We start from the raw sequence: 10,908 nt of genomic DNA, 5'->3' as shown, positions 1-10,908 counted from the left end.
ACAAGTAGTATTATATGGAAACGTGTAATCCTTCCTACTGAACTTTTTGCTTGTGAAACGTGAGGACCACTCACAAACCGAGATATCAATATTCTTGAAACAACACAGAGATACTTCTCAAGATTCATACTCAGATTTTATAAAAGAAGCTCTTCTGATTCCTGTGTTAGTAATTTGGGACTTTGGTCATTAAATGGATACATAGATAAAATGAAATTGCTATTTTTTTGACGACTATATCGTGCTAAAACTGCATGTTTTCATAAACTGTTATTTAACCTACGCGTAGGACTGGTTCTTACCGGTGGCTGCGGTAAAAAGACAATTACTCTCGATATTTTACTAACCAGAGACTCCGTTAGTTATTTCGAGCAAGATGATGACAAACTTATGATTTCGTTCATGGATGGAATGACGGACAATATTAAAGCGTTTTTTGCCAACATATGGACTGAATTGATGTGTCATACAGCTGACTATATGTATAAGCTTCATGGTGAATTTAACCCCCCCCCCACTGTCTTATAGTCGACCTCAATTAGATGTATTGAATATTATTATAATATGACTTTACATTGACATTAATTTATGTGTAAATATGTTTTGTCTGTTTGCTGTAGATGCTGATGTTACCATTATCTTCATGTTAATTGAGGAATAAAAGATAATCAATCAATCAACCAATCAATCAATTTATCGAGTAAATGTTAAAATATTTAGGGTATGTGATAAAGTAATCAAGGGAACCAGTTATACCGGTAATCAAAAGAATATAATCAAGGGACAAAGAGCAGACATGGAAAACAGACATATACAACAAAGAACATAAAGTAACTAAAATCATACATACAAAGTAACAAAAGTAAATGAGCAAATCGGACTCCACTAAAAACTGGGACATGGACCAGGTGCACCGGTAGGGTAAGCGTCCTCTGCTTTTCTAGAAACACCCACCGAATAAATATCCATTTCGATATTTTAAGAACTAGCCGAAGACAAAGTTCGGGTGTGGAATGTTTTCACCGTTCATAGAAATGCCTATAGAATGCTCTTATCTGTTTTTTTTTCACGTTTGGTTATTGTTATCTCCTTGACACAATCTCCGTTTCCACAAGTTGACAATACAGAATGAAAAGTCAGCGCGTTTGTTGTATACTAGTAGTTTTGTCAATAATTTTCCTTTACCATCGATCTGACAAGAGGCCAAGAACTATATATTTGTATCTAGGTGTACAGTCTTTTTTGGAGTAACAGCTATATATATATAATGTTTTTGAGTCGGGATTTTAACTGAATATGGGGAATAGAAGTATAAAGAGTTGAAAAATCATAGGTTTTAATGATATTGTATTCTGATAATAATCTTGAGTCGAGCGTTTCCAGAAGATCTTTCGAATTTTTCAGGATCCACATTTAATTAATACCACTACGGGAGTAACAAGTGTCGTGATAGGACTGGAAACTCTCTTTGACAGCTGTGAATATAGAAGTTAAAATTTTGAAAGTGGTTTGGCGGTACACTTTACAGATCCAGCTTTGTAGCATTTGTATGGAGTTTAGGAATGCAGTACATAGACGGTAGATCGTCATTGGTAGAGAGACCAAAATACGATAGCACAAATTTACGGTATCGACCATTCTTTCTTTGGAGAATGCGGTAGCAAATTACATTGGCAGATCGATGGTTTTTTGACATGCATATTTGATATTTTTTCCATTTTGCTCGATTCTTACAAAAACTGATTCTTAATTAACAATAACAATATTAAAGATATTGAATACTGATTTGGAATTGTTCTTAGTTTTTTATTGCCTTTTAACTTAAATAGTCCTTTATCCAGTGTACGTTGCTTTTTTAAGGATTATTTAATAACCAAGATTTATAGTAAACACAATAAACCATACTAATTATCTCTGCATCTGCCTTTAATGATCGGATATAAGAAAGGTTCCCCAGGAAGTTAAGTAAAGATTAATCGGAAAGATTTGTTATTGTTTTAAAACATCTTTTAAAAGATGATCATCACCACAGCCCCAGGCCTGAAAAATAATTAAAATGAATTTCAAGACAAAAATCTATCAAATAATGTATGGGAAACTAACAATTCTGATCCAAAGGTTCTTTTGGAATATATTGAACAGCATAGGCAAAGAAGATAAAAAGATAAAAGCGATATCTCTGGAGATTCATTGTACAATATTCTAGAACTAAATAAGAAAGAAAACATGCATGAAAATAAAATTATGGATTTTTAGAATTCTTATAACAACTGAATGAGTAATCATGGGAACCAAGGTTATAGCGGTTATCAAAAGAATGTAATCCAGGGACAAAGACCAGACATAGAAAACAGACATACACAACAAAGAACATAAAGTAACTAAAATCATACATACAAAGTAACAAAAGCAAATGAGCAACTCGGACTACTCTAAAAACTGGGAGCATGGACCAGGTGCACCGGTAGGGTAAGCGTCCTTTGCTTTTCTAGAAACACCCGCCGAGTTGCTCAAAAAAGTCAAGTCCGAGGTAGACAAACGAGGAAAGGAAAACTATGACCCGTTGAATAAATCAGTTTTCATGGTGCAGATAGATACACCATAACGATCGACGAGCTCATGATGACGACCATAAAACTTCTGTAGTGATGACTTCATTCTTGTAGCAACATAACCCTGTTCCAGAAGCCTATTTGTTCTAGCGCGATACAAAAAGTCTGCGTAGTTTCGGCAAGCTCTGGCATAACGTATGAGTTGTGATATGAACACTCCATACGCAGGTGCTGAAGGGATGTTTTACTTAATGGTCCAATCATTACGGACAAAATAGTTAAAACTATTAGAAACCAAACCTTAAAAATGGCAAAACCTGTGGAATTGGTGATATTGTTAATGAATATAAAAGCACCGTTTTGGAGCCAATGTCTGACTACTTAAAGATTTTTCATTCAGTACTTGATACATGTATTATTCCAGAACTGTGGCCACAAGGAATTATTGTACCTTTTTATAAGATAAAAGATTCGGTATCCGGCCCAAATGATTATAAAAGAATTATACTTAATTCATGCTAAGGGAAAACCTTCTCATCCATTTTTAATGAAATACCTTCTAAGTTCTTTAATGTAATAAAAATGATATCTATATTACAGTTTTATTACATTAGAGAACTTAGAAGGTATTTCGTTCAGTCTGCGTGCTTACGGTAAGCTCTGGCATAACGTATGACTCCACTAAAGTGTTATTCTACTGGTGACAATATTATTGTATTATATTCTCTTTTAACTATATACATTCCAAAATATACAAAAAACCTATTTTGCAATTTGTTGACGTGACACTGTTTCAGAGATGGTTTGTGGCTAAAAGTTCAAATATCCAATATAACAGCTAGCGAAAATATTATCAGTTTATTTTCGTATGTAACAGGATATAAACCCTTGTATCAGGATGAAAGTAAAATATCTTGCATTTTTGACTTTAAAATTGGTGTGAAACAAGGAGAAAACTTGTTCCCTTATTTGTTCCCAATTTCTGAATGATCTAGGAATCTTTTTACAAAACGACTAAGTTCAAAATCAGAAATTTATAGAAAATTCATGTTCTGAAATGTTTTATGTATAAACAAAATAGTTATGCATTATGCAGATGATACAAATGTCAGATATAATAAAAGAAATATACGCAAAAAGCAGCGGGTGTGTCTGCGAAGTACTGTAACAAATGGAAGTTGAAAGTTAATGCTGAAAAGACAATGTTGTTGTCTCCAGTAAAAATGTATATATGTAACAGAAATGTATACAATATAGAATCGGATACATATCTTGGCATGGTTTTGAATTGCAACGGCAGTTCCACTATAGTAAGAAAGTGCGTTTAAAAGACCAAACCAAAAAACAAAAAAAACAAAAAACAAAACAAAAAAACAAAAACGAAAACAAAACAATAACAAATATAAACACAAAAACAAAATAAAAACCAAATTATTGCTCGCTTCGGGAAACTTAGAAACATTCCAGTGCCAACTAATTTACAGTTTAAGTTATTTGATACTTTTATATCACTAATACTGTCATATTCCTCTGAGGTCTGGTGTTTTGAAAACGTGCAAAACAGTGAAAAGATGTATTTTTAATTTTGTATTGATATACTTGAGTGAGAAGCAACACTCCGACTTTTATTGTTATGGAGAATTCAATTTGAAATATTTGCTATGGTAAGAATGGTTAGCTTTGGGGAAAGCACTATACATAAAGAAAAAAAACTATTAAATCTAAAGCTAAGACTTGTGATACTGTTCAACCAAAAGTTGGGTTAACTGTGTTTTATCTATCTTTGATGATACGGGATTTAGTTATGTATGGAAGGAACCGATTGAAGTAAATATTCAAATAGCTTAAGGTCATAGTCAAACATTATGTGATCAACTCTATCAGTCTTGGTTTTCCAAAATGCACAACACATCTGGTGGTGAATTTTGTTCTACTTTTAATCAAGAATTCAGAATTGAACCAAGGCTTCTCAGATTATTTTCAACCGATGATATTTATTTCACCAGATTAAGATTTTCAAACTTAGAATTACTCATAAAAACTTGGGGGTGTTCTAGAATCCCATGGTATCAAAGAATGTGTCACTTTTGTAAAAACATCATTGGGAATTTTTCAGACCCTTCTATAAGTTTACGTTATCTTCCCTGTTTCAATTTGATCCGATGGAGCAGTGTAGTGAATAGAATCGTCACATTCTGAGATGTTGTATAATATTGATTTTTTGTGACATTATTTTACATAATAACAGATGAACTGTCCCGTACTACCATACATCGTGTACTAAGTTACGGCCCTAGATTAATCATACGAGGAGGAATGACCCGCCCAGCGAAAGCTATATTTTAATATAGCCTAGCTGGCCGAGTGGTCTAGGACGCTGGACGCTGGTGTTGCCATAGATGTCACAGCAGTTCGAGTCCCATGGAGGGAACGACCAAAAATTTGCTTCGTAAATTAGACAGTTCTAACATCGTTGGGAATTTTTCAGACCCTTCTATAAGTTTACATTATCTTCCCTGTATCAATTTGATCCGATGGAGCTGTGTAGCGAATAGAGTCATCACATTCTGAGACGTTGTATATACATATACATGCGACAATAGTAACTGCATTTGATCAAGTTAGACCCTAACATGTACCATGTATTAGTTATGAATGAAGATGTCATGATTTGTTAAAGGAGGATCATGGATACCGTTTAATTTTCATTAAGATTTAGAACCTGGAATTCAGTTTCTGAACAAACCGAATATCCGATTGTATGATTCCGGATGTACTGGGATTCGATTCATCATGTAACATATGGGATCCACACACGAAACCAGCTTTGAATTGAGAAAGTGTAAAAGTAAACACTACAGAGGATATAACATGCATCTAACAATGTCACACTGTTTTCGTGTTCAAATGTAAGTATTAACAAATTGTACTGTTTTTTTTTTAGCAAATAAATAAGGACAACATTCTTCGTTTTTAAGCATGATGTCAAATTCAAAGTAGCCCACAGACATGTGAATTTTAATCTAAGAAAAATTACATTAAAACAAATTGATATTGCTTACAAATTTTATGACAATTAATATGAAGGTTCTAACATATTTAGTCCCCTTGTAGGGTATATATTACTACGTGTCAAACTAAAACACATGTTACGCCAATTTATTTGTTATATAAAAATATGTATAATTGCTGTAAATCAATGTTATCAGCAAAAAAAAATCATCCATTTCTGTCTTTTTCTTTGTCAATTTTTGCTTTGATATTCTGATGCATTTTGTATAACACAACTTCCACGAGTTGAAATTTGGAGTATGTTTTACCACTAAATTTATTCAACGCCTTTACATCGTGTTTGTTTGTTTGTTTTTCATTTTTTGCGCAGCACTCTTCCACAGTATGTTTTCTCTTTTTTTATTCTTTATTCAAATTCTTTCTAGCAACTTTTACTTTATTTATTGTCATTGCTTTTATATCCACTTTAGCTATAACAACCTTAAAATTGGATTGACCTATCATCTTTCGCTATTACTTTGACGACTTTCAGATTTCAAAAAAAAGTTTTGGTTGTTGGGAGTTGATAGTGCTTGTTTTTTTTCTTTTTTGTATAACGTCATGTTTTCTTCCGTTTTTAAATGAAATATATTTAATTCTGTTTGCTTTGTTGCGTATGATCATCTTTCCTTTATGTTTTCACGTTAAGGTCATGTACTCGGATTTTGATGTATCATCATTGTCCCATTACCTACGCATAAGCATTTGTTTTGTATATATCAATAATCCATAGAAATCAACTTTGTATAATACTTTAATATTCAACAAACTAGTGCATTGTTATAATTTTTGTATTCTTCGATTTCCTTTTATTGGCTGGTATTAAGAACTAATGTTTGATAATCTATATAATACTGGAAAAAGTAATGAATAGAATATTTAGAGTCGTATAATGTATTATATGATTAAGTTCTTCTTGTTTTTTTTATCCAGGGTAACTACTTGGTTGTCAGTTAAATGCACTTATAAGAAGATGTTGATGACTTTTTTGTTGATTTGGATTGTGCTTTTTTTCTCTTTTCATTTGTCGTAAAGATTTTGTAAGTATAAGGTTTTTTTTTGTATTTTATCAGAGAATCGTCTATAAAACTTGTAAGTTGCAGGGAAATTGCGGGAGATAGTTCTATAAAATACCCGAAGAAATGCAATTCCAAAAATATTTCATTGAATAAAAAAAATATCGAATAATATCTTATTGCTATGTTTTTTTGGTTTCTGAGGTAGGTTGTTATATATAAAACAAAAAAAAGTTGTCACTTTGATCAAATTAAAATTTAAGATTTTTTTGTTGATGGGTTCATCTAAAATAAGTTAAAGCCAATAATTATGATAGTGTCCTTGTGCTGGTGTAGAATTAAAGTGTCATTAATTTATCTCAATCTCACTTTGATCAAATTTAAATCACAGATTTTTTTGAAGATGCGTTTATCTAAAATAAATTAAAGCCAATAATTATGATAGCGAATAACATAATTCGTTCTTGTGCTGGTGTAGTATTTAAAGTTTCAATAATTTATCTCAATACTAAAATGAATTGAAATATAAATACATGTGATGTCGATCTTCTGTTGTTACAATGTTACAAGTTAAAGTAAATACCATTAGTTTATAAATACCGTTGTAACGTTGTATCCGAGACAATGGAATCAATAGCAGTTAGACTAGTACTGCAGATTTTTAATTGTTTATTTCGATTTTGTATTGATGTCCTTTTATCTTACTTTCGATCGTATTTGAAGTTGCATCATCTGCAGAATCGTTTATAGAATAATACAATATCTTTTAAATGTAAATGACAGTTATATCTGAAACTTTAACATTCTGAAATATTCATACCTTTCATATTTTAACCACATATATAGGACTTAAAGCTTGTGGACAAATTTGATTTCCTTAAATCCACTGATTTGTCAACAACCGTCCACATTCACTGATAAATAAATGAAGGCAGCTTCCTACATTAGCAACCCTAGTGGACCTTAATCATTGGGCAGCATTGCTGCTTTATAATGATGAAGCTTTAATCTCCTCATCACTGCTTGATTTACTTTATTAAGCTTTAAACTATGAACTCCAAATGATGATTAGAATACATTTGAATTAATGATACCTACTTAAATCATTCGTGAAATTCATCGACATCATGCGTACTGCCTACAGTTACACCATTTTATTCTGGAAAGTTTGTCTGTTGGTACTTCATTCTCTACTGTAAACTAGGAATATGAATAACACTACAATGGGACCTACAACATTGGATGACTTTAACAACGAAATGAGGAAAAAGTTGATGGCTCCATTGGTGTACTTAGGAATTCTCTGCCTAATTGGTATACCAGGAAATATATGTGTCCTTCTGATTTTTCGTAAATACCGTCACGGAGTTTACAGATCACTCATTCTGACTATAGGAATTGTTGACTTGTTATTTTGTATAATTGGAGTGCCATTTAACATGACAAGGATCTTATTTTATTATACATTTACATTTACCAGCATATGTCAAGCATTTGTTGGTATGATTGACTTCGGAATCATGGTGTCAACACATTTACTACTTCTCCTTTCGTTCCACAGATTTAGACAAGTTTTTTCGCCTCTAAATTGGCAAATTAAAGCCAGTAGTGTCAAGTATTTTATAGTGGCATGTTTTGTGATATCACTTGGTTTATCGGCACCCCAGATAGCGGTGCTCCAGCCTTTGGAAGAAATATACCTGGCTGAAAATATCACTGGTTACATTTGTGCTGTACAATGGAAAGGAGCACCGGTTTATTGGCGAGTGTACAATTTTTTTTTGACGGGATTATTTCTTGCATATACATTAATTTTCATTGTCATTTATTCATTGATAGGACGTAAAATAATTATGAGTCAAATAGAACGAAAATCTAAGGCCGTCAGCGGTAATTCACATGCTACGTCAAACAAAATGACAAAAATTTCATTTACCGTGTGTTCTGTATTTGCCTTGAGCTACCTTCCAGTTTTCATAAATGAACTGTTATCGAAACATGTCGACCAATCGACTTTTTCAAGCATTCAATTTTCTATCTTTAAAATATACGAAAGGGTATATCTTCTTAATCATGTTGTTAACTGTTTCATCTATACATGCTTTGATAACCACTATAGAAAACGATTGAAGCAATTATGTTCGTCAGTGCTCCGTCTTAAATACCCGAATATTAAAACAGTAAGCCACAGCACATTGAATGAAGGTAAGAGAACTAACGTGTATACTGTATCAACACATATTTGATCAAGATGGATTCGACGAAAACTATGAAATCTGACTGTGACAACCCCATTTACACAAACAACCAAAATTGTTTCATTTTTTATTAAAGGGCTCGGATCATTATTTCCGGATGACAGATAATATTTTTCTGATGAACAGACGTCAATAATTAATGGTTATTTTGTTGTTTTATGGTGATTCGCTTTCACTTTATAAAACTTGTGATATAAAGCATTGTATCGACACAACCCAGTAATTGTTTACTTTTATTGGTATTGTAGAGTAATTATGTAAACTTTTCACGAAGTAATTTATTCTCCAGTTTAAGACCATGAATGTTGTAATAAATATCACAACCCCTGTTTTGAGGAACTGTAATGCAATTTGAATATATATCTTGTCATAAAAACATTTTACGAATATTTGAATATCTGATTGCATTTAATATCAAATAATTGAATCTTTATGCTTTTCTTTAGTTTGTACTTTCATATTTTACATGTTTAATTTGCAAATAACTTTAGAAATTGTATTAAAAACATTATTGTCGTCATATATATTTTTGTTCTTTGTTACAACATTAAATGTACACATTTTTATGAATTAATAAGCTCACATAAAAAAAAAATCATGTTTTGAATTGCCTACTTGACTAAGTTACAAATTAAACCAAGTCACGAAGTTTGCAAGAGAGATTGCGTTTACATTTTTTTTTCACAAAGCCAGTATAAACAAAGGAATCAGTTACATGTTTTATACCGTTGAATGTAAACAAAAAGCGAGGCCAGAAGTCAGAAACAACAATTAATTATTGACAGAAAGTCGTACTAAAACAACTCTTAAAAGTTATACCGACACAGAAAGACTTGCTAAAACAACTCTCAAAAATTATATACCGACACAGAAAGGCTAACTAAAACAAATCTCAAAAGTTATACCAACATAGAAAGTTACTAAAACAACTCCCAAAATTTATACCGACAATGCTTTTGATTATGCATAAATACCACATTTTTTTTTATCAAACATTGAATCTTTTTCAATCAATTAAAAGGAAATTGTTACTGATAATCTGACAGATAATTTTCATGTTTTGAAAATGCCTTTGGGATGAATTGAAGAGTTTGACAATATTGAAAAATGGTGCTAATATACAAAATCGTAAAGGTATCACTGAAATCTGCGGAGCTCTGGTAGGGATATATGAAACAAGTAAAATAAATCTTTTAAAATAAAGATAGTCGACGCAGTAAAAATTTTCTTTTTACTTATAATTTGTTACATTTCATTCAGGAAAAAACACATGGCACGCAATTTTAATTTTCAATACATTTGTTTTCGAACGCAACAAAGTAATCAGTATTTGACCAATCGGGAAACAGAATTGCGATCAGGTGACTTGCCTTTCCATGGAAGAGCGTCTTTAATGTCAAAGGGTAAAAAACGAAACTACCGACTGCGTCGGAAAAAAAGTATTGTACTGTGCACACAATAAAGTATTTTATCTTTGTATTTGTGTCCATATCAGGGGTCCTTAGAAATAATCGGTCATGGTATGCTGATTTTTATTCTGCCAAAAATAACAGTCTTCTATTTGATTCAAACATATATATAAATGGCGTTGTCTTTTTGTAACATCAACATTTAACATATCATTCAATCTTTTGTCCTAAACATTCTATTTTGTATAGTTCAAGAATTAGGTAAGCTGCGTTCTTTTATCTTTGATTCTCTCCTAAATATGAGAAAAACACGACCGAATACCACCAAAAGAAAAAAATGTATAGAAAAAGAAACAATACAGGAAACAAGAGTTATTGAACAGATTTGTACATTTTTTAATATCACAGATTACGGAATCATGATAAAAATGTATGAATAGTTTTATATTTTTTGTGCGTGCATTTGTGTTATTATACAACTCTTGTTTTTTGTAACTAACGTTTGAAATTATTGTTATTGCTCTACGCCCTTATTGAGCCATTTAATCGGATCATTCGTATTCAGTAAACCGATGAATGAACACTAATTCTACATAAATGAACTGTCACTTACCTTTTGAGA

This window comes from Perna viridis, chromosome 4 (genome assembly GCF_037379345.1).
Source record: "Perna viridis isolate PV_CMFRI_1.1 ecotype Kerala chromosome 4, ASM3737934v1, whole genome shotgun sequence".
NCBI classification, from domain to species: Eukaryota; Metazoa; Mollusca; class Bivalvia; order Mytilida; family Mytilidae; genus Perna; species Perna viridis.
This window is presented reverse-complemented; position numbering follows the sequence as displayed.